At 40.4% G+C, this 12,215-nt stretch overlaps 1 protein-coding gene across 1 annotated transcript in view; it reads left to right on the top strand.

Annotated features, from left to right (window-relative positions):
- The window catches only part of GNAI3 (G protein subunit alpha i3), a 46,282-nt gene that overhangs the window by 14,394 nt on the left and 19,673 nt on the right, over window positions 1–12,215 (top strand). The window lies entirely within an intron of this gene.

The raw sequence follows: 12,215 nt of genomic DNA, 5'->3' as shown, positions 1-12,215 counted from the left end.
CACAACTCACTGCCATCTTTTATTGTTAAGATATTCATTCATTCATTCATTCAGTGAACAAATATGTAATGAGCACTCATAACATTTCTTACACTCTTTCAGGTATTGGATATAGAGTGGGCAGGACAGATTGATAGCAGTTAATTTGACTGAAGCGGATAATGGGTATAAGAGAGCTGGAACAGGGTTTGAGAATAAAGTTTAGAGGGGAATAGGGAGAATAGGGGGCTTCCCTGGTGGCTCAGATGGTAAAGAATCTGCGTGCAGTGCAGGAGACCTGGGTTTGATGCCTGGATTGGGAAGATCCCCTGGAGGAGGGCATGGCAACCCACTCCAGTATTCTTGCCTGGAGAATCCCATGGGCAGAGGAGCCTGGTGGGCTACAGTCCATGGGGTCGCAAAGAGTCGGTCATGACTGAGCGCCTAAGTACAGGTCAGGGAGAATAGGAGACTTGTGAGTGGGTCCTAATTTATTGTCAAGTATAGTTGTGAGGTGAGAGTTGAAGGCGTAACCACGAATGGGTTGTGGGGCTGATTAAAGATAGCAGAGGAATGGAAATGCCCTGTTTCTGTTAACTGCCCACATTGAAAATTCCATCTATTGGAACTGGCATTTGCAAAATGTGATTAGGCAACCACTGACTCTCATAGAAACTCAAGCCATTTTCCCCACAGTTACTACGTGTCTACTCTGCCCTAGAACGTGCTCTAGACTGGGGATAGAGACACAGAAAGAAGGCAGTGTTTTGTGCTTTCGAGGATCATGCTTTTGAGTTTAGGGCTAGTGGAATACTAAACAGACCCCAACCCAAATAATTAAAATAATTGGTTCAAGTATTAGTGTTTTGGTATTTGACATTAGCCTGTGTAGGATCAGATTGAACCTGGTCAGGGTCACTTTGAAGGAGAATTACATAGATGTGGAAGGATTTTCAGGTTGTACCAAAAAGTTTACCATTTTAATCAAAATCAAGAAAAACCCATTAGCAGTTTATGAGATTAGGAGCTGGAAAGAGAGTCAGAAATTTTTTTCTTATTGAGTAGCTAGAGCTGGCTAGAGATAAAATGAGATGATGTGACTGGGAAGGACAGTGTGGGGCTTAATTTTGGAATTAACCTCTAGGGCTGATGCTGAAAGGGAATAATCTGTGCCAGCCATCAGAGCAGGGAGTATTAATTGACTGTGTTCAGAGGGAATAGGGGAGGCTTCAGCAAAGAATTGAGTTTGAATTGAATAGTATTTTCAAGAATGTTTAAATGCAGAAGACTGGCATGCTTAGAGGGACAGTGGGCTGGGGGGAAAATTATATTTTAGGTTAAGGAAACTGGTTAATTTCACAAGAAAAATAGATCTAACTTCTCCTGTAAGACCATAAATTCCTAAACTTATTTGTCTTTGAAGTCTCAGTGTCTAGCAGTGCCAGGCAATGCAAGATATGTTTGTGTTTTTTTGTTTGTTTCAAAGGCTGAATAACAATTTTTGTTTGTTCTGTGACGTTTTCCCCATCTGTAATTTTGCTAACCATTTCTTTTACTGAGTTAGAAAGCTGGAAACTAGTCTTTCTGTTAAGTATCGTACCTTGAAAAACATGTTGGATGAAATGTCAGTTTTTTACCTTAATCTGAATTTTTATTCTGTTAGCTACTTTTGCCTTAATAGAAAGGAATCAGTATGAACAATAGATAATCTTTTTTAAAACATTTATTTTTAATTGAAGGGTAATTGCTTTACAGTATTGTGTTGATTTATGGCAGACATCAACATGAGACCCCTCCCACAATAGATAATCTTACTGGAAATAGCATGACTTGTGCATCTGTGATCTTTATAGATACTCACTTTTTTTTTAATGAATAGTAATCAACTTGAATGTTATTCTAGTTTGAGACTGTATAAATACAGAGTATCCTTGAGCATGATTATAGGAGCTTGGCTGCTAGATAGCTCTTACCTTCTCACTGTCGTTGCTCTCTTTAATACTTTCTGCTCTTTGTTTCTTCTTGACTAGAGTGCGTAATTGGTAGAGTGCGTACACTACCATGTATTAAGGTAGTACTGTGGCTTGTTGGGTTAATCGGAAGATGTGGCTCCGTGGTTTGATTTGAAGCCTCTGTGTGTTAGAATTAGTCTGTCTTTAGTATTATAATACAGTCATTGACTATTAGCATACAGCCATAAGGCACATTGAGGCCAAAATCCTTCACCTGTTATGTATAAGGAAACTGGACATTAAATTAGGTGACTTGCCCACAGTCACAAGCTAGTCATGGCAGAGCTGGCACCAGAGTCTCCTCTTGCATAGAGTGCGTTACTACGTGGCTGCCCTGGTGGCTCAGATGGTAAAGAATCTGCCTGCAATGTGGGAGACCCAGGTTCAATCCTTGGGTTGGGAACATCACCTGGAGAAAGGCATTTGACTAAAAAAATCTTTTTAAGTGCCTGAGTTGTAAATGAAAGGTGAAAATAATTTAGAAAGAAAAATAAAATGTACCGACCAAGCTTTCAATTTGCTGTGGGAGAGACGCTGTCTATACCTGTTCTAGTCATATGTTCCCATAGTCTGATTTTGGAGGCCTATGGAGAGTCCATGAGCTGTATCTTGGTCTAGCACTGGCTAGAGGGTTATCCAAAAATAGTGACATGCTGGGAGCTGTGCAGACCTCTAGAAAAGGGATTATGCTGCAGCTATAATCCTGGGCTTTTAGAAGTCACATGATTTCTCCACAGAAACAAGATTTGAAAGGAAAAGAGATTTTCAGGTGCCACTGGAGTAACTACTAGTATATGAGGTAGAAGGAGGTAGTAGTGCAGAGACCTGTGGGGAGGCTTAGAGAAACAGCTGCAGAGGTGCAGAGGGGTGAGAAGCGTGGGAGAAGAGAGAGCAGACAGGAGAATCTAGAACTGAAAATAAATTTAAGATAGAAAGTGTCTTTGTTCCTCAGGGTGGGGCAGAGAAGATGACTAATGCTTTGATGTAGGTTGCTGTAGCTTTTAGGTTGTAAGTTGCTGTTTAAGTGTGTGAATCCAGATTCTGTCTATAGTATTGTTGTGAGAGAGCAGCTAAGTAGTTACACCATTTCTACTGTGATTTTGAATCAACATCAATATCCAGTATCCAACAAGTTTTTATTAAGTTAAGCTCTTTGGGCCTTAACATCACTTGGTGGTATTCAGAACAGAGAAAACAGCATTCATAAATAATGGCTAGTTAAAATTTATTGAATACCTGGTATGTACTGGGCACTGCTCTAGGAACCTCCTATGGACCCCTGTTTTATAGATGAAGAAATGTATTATACCTGATGGCACACAAATATGAAAGAGCATAATAAACTCACGTACCTTCTTTGGGCTGACTTTAAAGTTTTCTTTTAGTCAAAAGTGAAAGAGAAAAAGAGGAGGTATCAGGTGACACGGTGTTTTTGAGCGTCAGCCATCTTTCAGGGTTAATTTTTAAAATCAGTGTGTATGTAAGCAAAATGTCTTTACTGACATATAATGATTTATTTATGCTAGCAATTCACTGACCTTAAAAAAGAAAACCTGCAAAGAAATCATCACCACCTGTTACTTTTCACACCCATAATATAGTAAATGTGGGAAGAAATAGAGAGGGCCTGTGATGTGAAACCTGCTCTCAAGGCGCTCCTTAAAAGTAAAATTCAGAATATATTTAGGTAATTACAGTGATTTCACAGTAGAGTATGTACTGGTAAATTGTTTCTGGTTTTACAGTGTTGGTGGTTGTGTGCACTAAGCTGTACACGTTTCTTTCTTGTTCTGTTTGACAGTTTATAATGTGATTTTTAAATTATTAATAATTCTATTCCTTTATTCTCTGCAGACTGCCTTGCTTCTTTTATTGAGAACAGGGCCATCTAACTTAGTTATTTGTCTTCATTTTCTCTCAAAAATCTCTATAACTTCAGCTCTCAGCCTTTTTTCCTTTTTATATAGGATGTCCCTTAGATAAATATTGTTATAAGGATAAATCTTTTAAGCCGAACTTATCCCATTCCTTCCTGTCTCTGGAAACTTTGAGATTTTTCCCCTGTATATCTGTCTCCTGCCCAGTTCTGCCTCTTCTGCCTACAAAGTCATCTTCAGTTCCTTCCTCTCCAAGCCATGGAGTCGGTCTTTGCAATTCCTTTATGTTTACTCCATTCTTTATATCCTTACTGTTGAAGATTGGAGATAGTTAATGAATCTCTCCTTAAATTTGATGAATTTTGAAGGAAGATATGTAAAAAGATGTAGATAAAATTAGGAAATTTCAAACACCACATGCATATTGGGGGAAGAAGGTGAGACAAGGGAAGCAGTTTAGGGAAAACCTAAGAGTGAGAAGTTACTAGAGAACTTACTACTGAAGCAGGGAAGCACAGAGGATTGAGGTGAAAGTAAAGAGTTCAAACTAATAAGAAAAAGGCTTATAGAAAATGTTATAAGAATTTGGAGAGTTATTAAACTGATTTTTTTTTAAAAAATAGAGCCATTTGGAGATGATGAGAAGGAAGAGGGGCCTTAAGCTAGAAGTTTGAGAAAATTATAGCAGTAACATACAATAGATATAATGTCAGGCTCAGATATGTGAAGAATAGAAAGGATTAATTTGAGAAATGCATAAGAAAAAGATTTTGTTACAGCCTGATGTAAAGAGAGAAGGGTGAGTGGCTTCCAGATGACTCTTAGATTTCCTGCTTGGAAGAAAGATAAGATGGTGGTGCTTTTCATAGTGATGCAGAAACTGAATGGGGCAGAGACTTGGTATAAAGTGATTCTTATCTTGTATGAAGTGCCATGGAATGCCCACTGAAACAGATCCTGTGTTTAGTTCTGTGGTAAGAGGTGCTTTCTTTTAAGAAATAGAACTAGATGCCTGATAAAAACCTGTATGTTGTGTGATAATGTTGTATGATAAAGAGAAGACCAACTGACATTTTATGAGTAACTTTGGAAAAACATGAGAGAGAGCAACATTTAAAACAATCAGCACCTTCATAGGGTAGAACTTAGTGGGATGAGTAGAAATTGATTCTGAGATTAATAAACTTATTTCACTCAAAATAATCCAACATTAGTGATTGAAATGCGGTTTTCATTATATAAAAGAATGGTACACATTACTTCATTAATCGCTACTTTTCATAGTTAATTTTGTAGTTGTTGCTAACATAGGATAATCTGGGAATCGTGTGTTTGAGACTATATAAAATGTACCTGGTATGCTTTTGTATTCTCTTCCTCAGAATGAAATCATTAAGGTTTTTTCAGATATGCATGGGCAAAATCACTTCTTTCCAACACTGCTGTTCAGTTCAGTTCAGTTGCTCAGTCATGTCCGACTCTTTGAGACCCCATGGACTGCAGCTCTCCAGGCTTCCCTGCCCATCATCAACTCCTGGAGCTTACTCAAACTCATATCCATGCAGTTGGTGATGATATCCAACCATTTCATCCTCTTTCATCCCCTTCTCTTCCTGCCTTCAATCTTTCCCAGCACCAGGGTTTTTTCAAATGAATCAGCTCTTCCCATCAGGTGGCCAAAGTATTGGAGTTTCAGCATCAGTCCTTCCAATGAATATTCAGGACTGATTTCCTTTAGGATGGACTGGTTGGATCTCTTTGCAGTTCAGGGGACTCTCAAGAGTCTTCTTCAACACCACAGTTCAAAAGCGTCAGTTCTTCACTGCTCAGCCTTCTTTGTAGTCCAACTCTCACATCCATACATGACCACTGGAAAAACCATAGCTTTGACTAGACAGACCTCTGTTGGCAAAGTAATGTCTCTGCTTTTTAATATGCTGTCTAGGTTGGTCATAGCTTTTCTTCCAAGGAGAAAGCGCCTTTTAATTTCATGGCTGCACTTACCATCTGCACTGATTTTGGAGCCCCCCAAAATAAAGTCTGCCACTGTTTCCATTGTTTCCCCATCTATTTGCCATGACGTGATGGGACCAGATGCCATGATCTTAGTTTTCTGAATATTGAGTTTTAAGCCAACTTTTTCACTCTCCTCTTTCACTTTCATCAGGAGGCTCTTTAGTTCTTCTTCACTTTCTGCCATAAGGGTGGTGTCATCTGCCTATCTGAGGTTATTGATATTTCTCCCGGCGGTCCTGATTCCAGCTTGTGCTTCATCCAGCCCAGCATTTCGCATGATGTACTCTGCGTATAAGTTAAGTAAGCAGGGTGACAATATACAGCCTTGATGTACTCCTTTCCCAATTGGGAACCAGTCTGTTGTTCCATGTGCAGTTCTAATTGTTGCTTCTTGTCCGGCATACACATTTCTCAGGAGGGAGGTCAGGTGGTCTGGTATTCCCATCTCTTGAAGAATTTTCCAGTTTGTTTTGATCCACACAGCCAGAGGCTTTGGCATAGTCATTAAAGCAAAAGTAGATGTTTTTCTGGAATGCTCTTGCTTTTTCGATGATACGATTTGATGTATGGCAATTTGAACTCTGGTTCCTCTGCCTTTTCTAAATCCAGCTTGAACATCTGGAAGTTCACGGTTCACATACTATTGAAGCCTCCTGGCTTAGAGAATTTTGAGCATTACTTTGCTAGTGTGTGAGATGAGTAAGGTTGTGCAGTAGTTTGAACATTCTTTGGCATTGCCTTTCTATGGGATTGGAATGAAAACTGACCTTTCCCAGTCCTGTGGCCACTGCTGAGTTTTCCAAATTTGTTGGCATATTGAGTGCAGCACTTTCACAGCATCATCTTTTAGGATTCGAAATAGCTCAACTGGAATTCCATCACCTCCACTAGCTTTGTTCGTAGTGATGCTTCCTAAGGCCCACTTGACTTCACATTTCAGGATGTATGTGAAGGATGTCTGGCTCTAGGTGAGTGATCACACCATCGTGGTTATCTGGTCATGAAGATCTTTTTGTATAGTTCTTCTGTGTATTCTTGCCACCTCTTCTTAATATCTTCTGCTTCTGTTAGGTCCATACCATTTCTGTCCTTTATTGTGCCCATTTTTGCATGAAATGTTATCTTGGTATCTCTGATACTCTTGAAGAGATCTCTAGTCTTTCCCGTTCTATTGTTTTCCTCTATTTCTTTGCATTGATCACCGAGGAAGGCTTTCTCATCTCTCCTTGCTGTTCTTTGTAACTCTGCATTTAGATGGGTATATCTTTCCTTTTCTCCTTCGCCTTTTGCTTCTCTTCTTTTCACAGCTACTTGTGAGGACTCCTCACACAACCATTTTGCCTTTTTGCATTTCTTTTTCTTGGGGATGGTTTTGATTACTGCCTCCTGTACAGTGTCAGAACCTCTGTCCATAGTTCTTCAGGCATTCTATCAGATCTAATCCTTTGAATCTATTTGTTACTTCCACTGTATAATCAAAAGGGATTTGATTTAGGTTATACATGAATGGTCTAGTGGTTTTCTCTACTTTCTTCTATTTAAGTCTGAATTTTGCAATAGGAAGTTCATGATCTGAGCCACAGTCAGCTCCCAGTCTTGTTTTGCTTCTCCATTTTTGGCTATAAAGAATATAATCAACCTGATTTCGGTGTTGACCACCTGGTGATGTCCATGTGTAGAGTCTTCTCTTGTGTTGTTGGAAGAGGGTGTTTGCTATGACCAGTGTGTTCTCTTGGCAAAACTCTGTTAGTCTTTGCCCTGCTTAATTTTGTATTCCAAGGCCAAATTTGCCTGTTACTCCAGGTATGTCTTGAGTTCCGACTTTTGCATTCCAGCCCTCTGTAATGAAAAGGATATCTCTTTTGGGTGATAGTTCTAGAAGATCTCGTAGGTGAGGTCTTCACAGGACCATTCAACTTCGGCTTCTTCACTACCGTAAGAAAGTTCTTTGTGTGCTACTTGATTATTACTATTTTAGTGTCGCCTCTGATTGTCAGTTAAGTGGTAAGAACAGAGATAAGACCATATATAAATGTTCTGTAAAAATGTAGATATCTGGAATTTTAAAATGATTTGAACGTTATTTTAACCAACAATTTTGGTTGATAAAGTTGAGAAATATTAACAACAGATTATAAAGGATTATGCTTTTAAAACAAAAGTTATTCATCTGTTCAACATTACTTACCTATGTAACCAGTTTATATCAAGCGCAGTTCTAGACCATGGGAATACAAGGATGAGCAAACATTCATGGAGCTTACATTTTGTGGAGAAGACAGGAAATGAACAAATAAATAATGTGAGGAAGTGATTGGTAGTTTGTAAAAAATAACAGAGTAAAGGGAGAGAATGTGATCAAGTGGGGGCTGTTTTGATAGATTAGTCAGGGAAGGCTGTTTTGAGGGAAGTAGAAACCTGGATGCAGAAGATATTGCAAAAATTTATCCCAGGCAGAAGGAATGGTAAATGTGAAAATCATGAGTCAGGATCTAGCTCACTGAGAACCCGTTTGGTATGCTGGAGGAAAAGCAAGAAAGCTGGTCTGACAAGTGCAGAGAACGAAGTGTAGAACAATAGGAACTGAGGGTGAACGAGCAGGCAGGGGCTGGAGCATATTGGGCCTTACTGCCCGTGAATTTGATTTTGAGTGTAATTGGACATTATAGGAGAGTTTGGGGACAGAGTTGTGGTAAGGTCTGATTTACATTTTACAAAATTCATTCCAGCTACTGAGTGGAAAACTGACCATAGGAAAGGTGAGATCTGAAGCATTCAACCATTTGGGAGTCTTTTGCAGCAATCTAGGTCCGTGATTTCCAGTATGCTCATGACCATCCATTGTGGTGCAAGAAGAAACTGTTAGAACTGTATATTTATATTTATTTTTAAAGTTAAGCTCTACTAATTCAGTATACATATCTGTCCTGGCACCCACATTCCATCTGTATATTAGCTGCATGTCACCAGTTTTGGCCTGAGCAGGTGGGTAAATGCTGATGTCATTTACTGAGAAGAGATGACATGGTAGAGCAAGGTTTGTGTGAGGATAAGGATAGGGAGGCAGTAACTCATTTTGGACATTGTGAGATGTCTGCTAGAAATATGAGGTTATCAGGTAAGTGATTTACATTTATGACCCTGGAGTCAAGGTTAGAAGCCAGGATTTAGATTAGAGATTGAGAATCATTAGGAAAGAGGCAGTGTACAAAAACTTTGGAACCACCCTGTGTAAACGCAGTTTTCAACTTTGGCATTCACTATGTAATGGTGGATAAGTTAATTTGACATCTCCATAAAAAAATGGAGATGGTAATAATATGTACGTCAGTGGGTTATTGTGAGGATTAAATAAGTTAACACAAGCAGAGTGTTTGAACAGTGTCTAGCATGTAGTATTCAGTGGATGTTAACTATTACCAATTTATGAATGGTGTTTAAAACTGTGAGGTTAGTAGATGCGATGGCCTAGAGAGTGAATGTACGTAGAGAAACCATCCAGGGAAGGAGCCCTGAAGCAATACAACCTTTAGAATTCAGAGGCAGGAGCGGGGACGCTGAGAAGGAGTGGGGTAGGAGTCAGACCAGTAGGATGTGGGTTCTAGTAGCTGCCTAGTGAAGAAAATATTTCAGGAGGAGTCATCAACTTGGACAAATTCTGCTTTTGAGGGTTTGAGTAAGATGAGGACTGAGAGTTGACCATTGCATTTGTTAAGATGGAAGTTACTGAAGACACTGAGAAGTGGTTTCAGTTGAGTAGTGCATAAATGCCTGATTGGAATAGGTTAAGGAGAATTAGGGGCACAAACTTGGCCAACATGTATGTGTGTGTATATATATATATATGTATATAGACAACTCAGAGGGCTTTGGGTGTGAGAGGAAGAGAGAAAATGAAGTGGTAGCTAGAGAAAGATTTGTGCAGTCAAGAAAAGGTAGGAAGTGGGGTGTGTTTGAGGGACTTCCCAGGTGGCGCTAGTGGTAAAGAACCTGCCTGCCAATGCAGAAGACATGGGTTTGATCCCTGGGTGAGAAAGATCCCCTGGAAGAGGGCATGGTAACCCACTCCAGTATTCTTGCCTGGAGAATCCCATGGACAGAAGAGCCTAGTGGACTACAGTCCTTGGGATCGCTAAGAGACACAGCTGAAGTGACTTAACACGCATGCATGCATGGGGTGTGTTTGTGTTGATTATAAGATGGAAGGTAATATAGCAAGTGTGTATACTGATGAGAGTGAACCAGTGGGTAGAGAAAACTCAGTGTTGTTTGAGTGACATGGAATAATTGTAGCAGCCAAGACATTGAGTAGGTAAAATAAGGTGGAAAAGTGCAAAGTTGGAGGGGTTAGTCTTAGATATACTGGCAGAGATAGTTCATCCAGTGATGAAGGTAGAGAAGATTAATGGAGGTGCAGATAGAGGAGGTGGCAAGAATACACAGAAGAACTATACAAAAAGATCTTCATGACCCAGATAACCACGATGGTGTGATCACTCACCTAGAGCCAGACATCCTTCACATACATCCTGAAATGTGAAGTCAAGTGGGCCTTAGGAAGCATCACTACGAACAAAGCTAGTGGAGGTGATGGAATTCCAGTTGAGCTATTTCGAATCCTAAAAGATGATGCTGTGAAAGTGCTGCACTCAATATGCCAACAAATTTGGAAAACTCAGCAGTGGCCACAGGACTGGGAAAGGTCAGTTTTCATTCCAATCCCATAGAAAGGCAATGCCAAAGAATGTTCAAACTACCGCACAACCTTACTCATCTCACACACTAGCAAAGTAATGCTCAAAATTCTCTAAGCCAGGAGGCTTCAATAGTATGTGAACCGTGAACTTCCAGATGTTCAAGCTGGATTTAGAAAAGGCAGAGGAACCAGAGTTCAAATTGCCATACATCAAATCGTATCATCGAAAAAGCAAGAGCATTCCAGAAAAACATCTACTTTTGCTTTAATGACTATGCCAAAGCCTCTGGCTGTGTGGATCAAAACAAACTGGAAAATTCTTCAAGAGATGGGAATACCAGACCACCTGACCTCCCTCCTGAGAAATGTGTATGCCGGACAAGAAGCAACAGTTAGAACTGCACATGGAACAACAGACTGGTTCCCAATTGGGAAAGGAGTACATCAAGGCTGTATATTGTCACCCTGCTTACTTAACTTATATGCAGAGTACATCATGCGAAATGCTGGGCTGGATGAAGCACAAGCTGGAATCAGGACCGCCGGGAGAAATATCAATAACCTCAGATAGGCAGATGACACCACCCTTATGGCAGAAAGCGAAGAAGAACTAAAGAGCCTCCTGATGAAAGTGAAAGAGGAGAGTGAAAAAGTTGGCTTAAAACTCAATATTCAGAAAACTAAGATCATGGCATCTGGTCCCATCACGTCATGGCAAATAGATGGGGAAACAATGGAAACAGTGGCAGACTTTATTTTGGGGGGCTCCAAAATCAGTGCAGATGGTAAGTGCAGCCATGAAATTAAAAGGCGCTTTCTCCTTGGAAGAAAAGCTATGACCAACCTAGACAGCATATTAAAAAGCAGAGACATTACTTTGCCAACAGAGGTCTGTCTAGTCAAAGCTATGGTTTTTCCAGTGGTCATGTATGGATGTGAGAGTTGGACTACAAAGAAGGCTGAGCAGTGAAGAACTGACGCTTTTGAACTGTGGTGTTGAAGAAGACTCTTGAGAGTCCCCTGAACTGCAAAGAGATCCAACCAGTCCATCCTAAAGGAAATCAGTCCTGAATATTCATTGGAAGGACTGATGCTGAAACTCCAATACTTTGGCCACCTGATGGGAAGAGCTGATTCATTTGAAAAAACCCTGGTGCTGGGAAAGATTGAAGGCAGGAGGAGAAGGGGATGACAGAGGATGAGGTGTTGGGATGGCATTACCGATGCGACGGACATGAGTTTGAGTAGGCTCCGGGAGTTGGTAGAGGGAAGCCTGGAATGCTGCAGTCCATGGGGTCGCAAGGAGCTGGACATGACTGAGCAACTGGACTGAACTGAACTGAGATAGATTGAAGGGTTTGGTCATGGAAAATGAGATAATTTTTTCAGAATGCTTTACTTTTTCCCATAAGAAGGAGGCGGAATCATTAGCTGAGAGTCAGAGTGGGAAGGGGTTTGTAAAGTTTGAGAGAGAGGAGGTGGTGTTAGATAGGCATCTTGGGAAGTACGAGAGAGTTCACTAGGGAAGTGCAGGTGGAATGTCAAGGAGTTTGGGGACCCATCTGAGGTTATGAAAGTGATTCTAGGTGGCTGAGGAGGGAAATGTGATTTTGAGGGAATATGCAGAGGAAAGGT

Source organism: Capricornis sumatraensis, chromosome 2 (genome assembly GCF_032405125.1).
Source record: "Capricornis sumatraensis isolate serow.1 chromosome 2, serow.2, whole genome shotgun sequence".
Taxonomy (NCBI): domain Eukaryota; kingdom Metazoa; phylum Chordata; class Mammalia; order Artiodactyla; family Bovidae; genus Capricornis; species Capricornis sumatraensis.
This window is presented reverse-complemented; position numbering and strand designations above follow the sequence as displayed.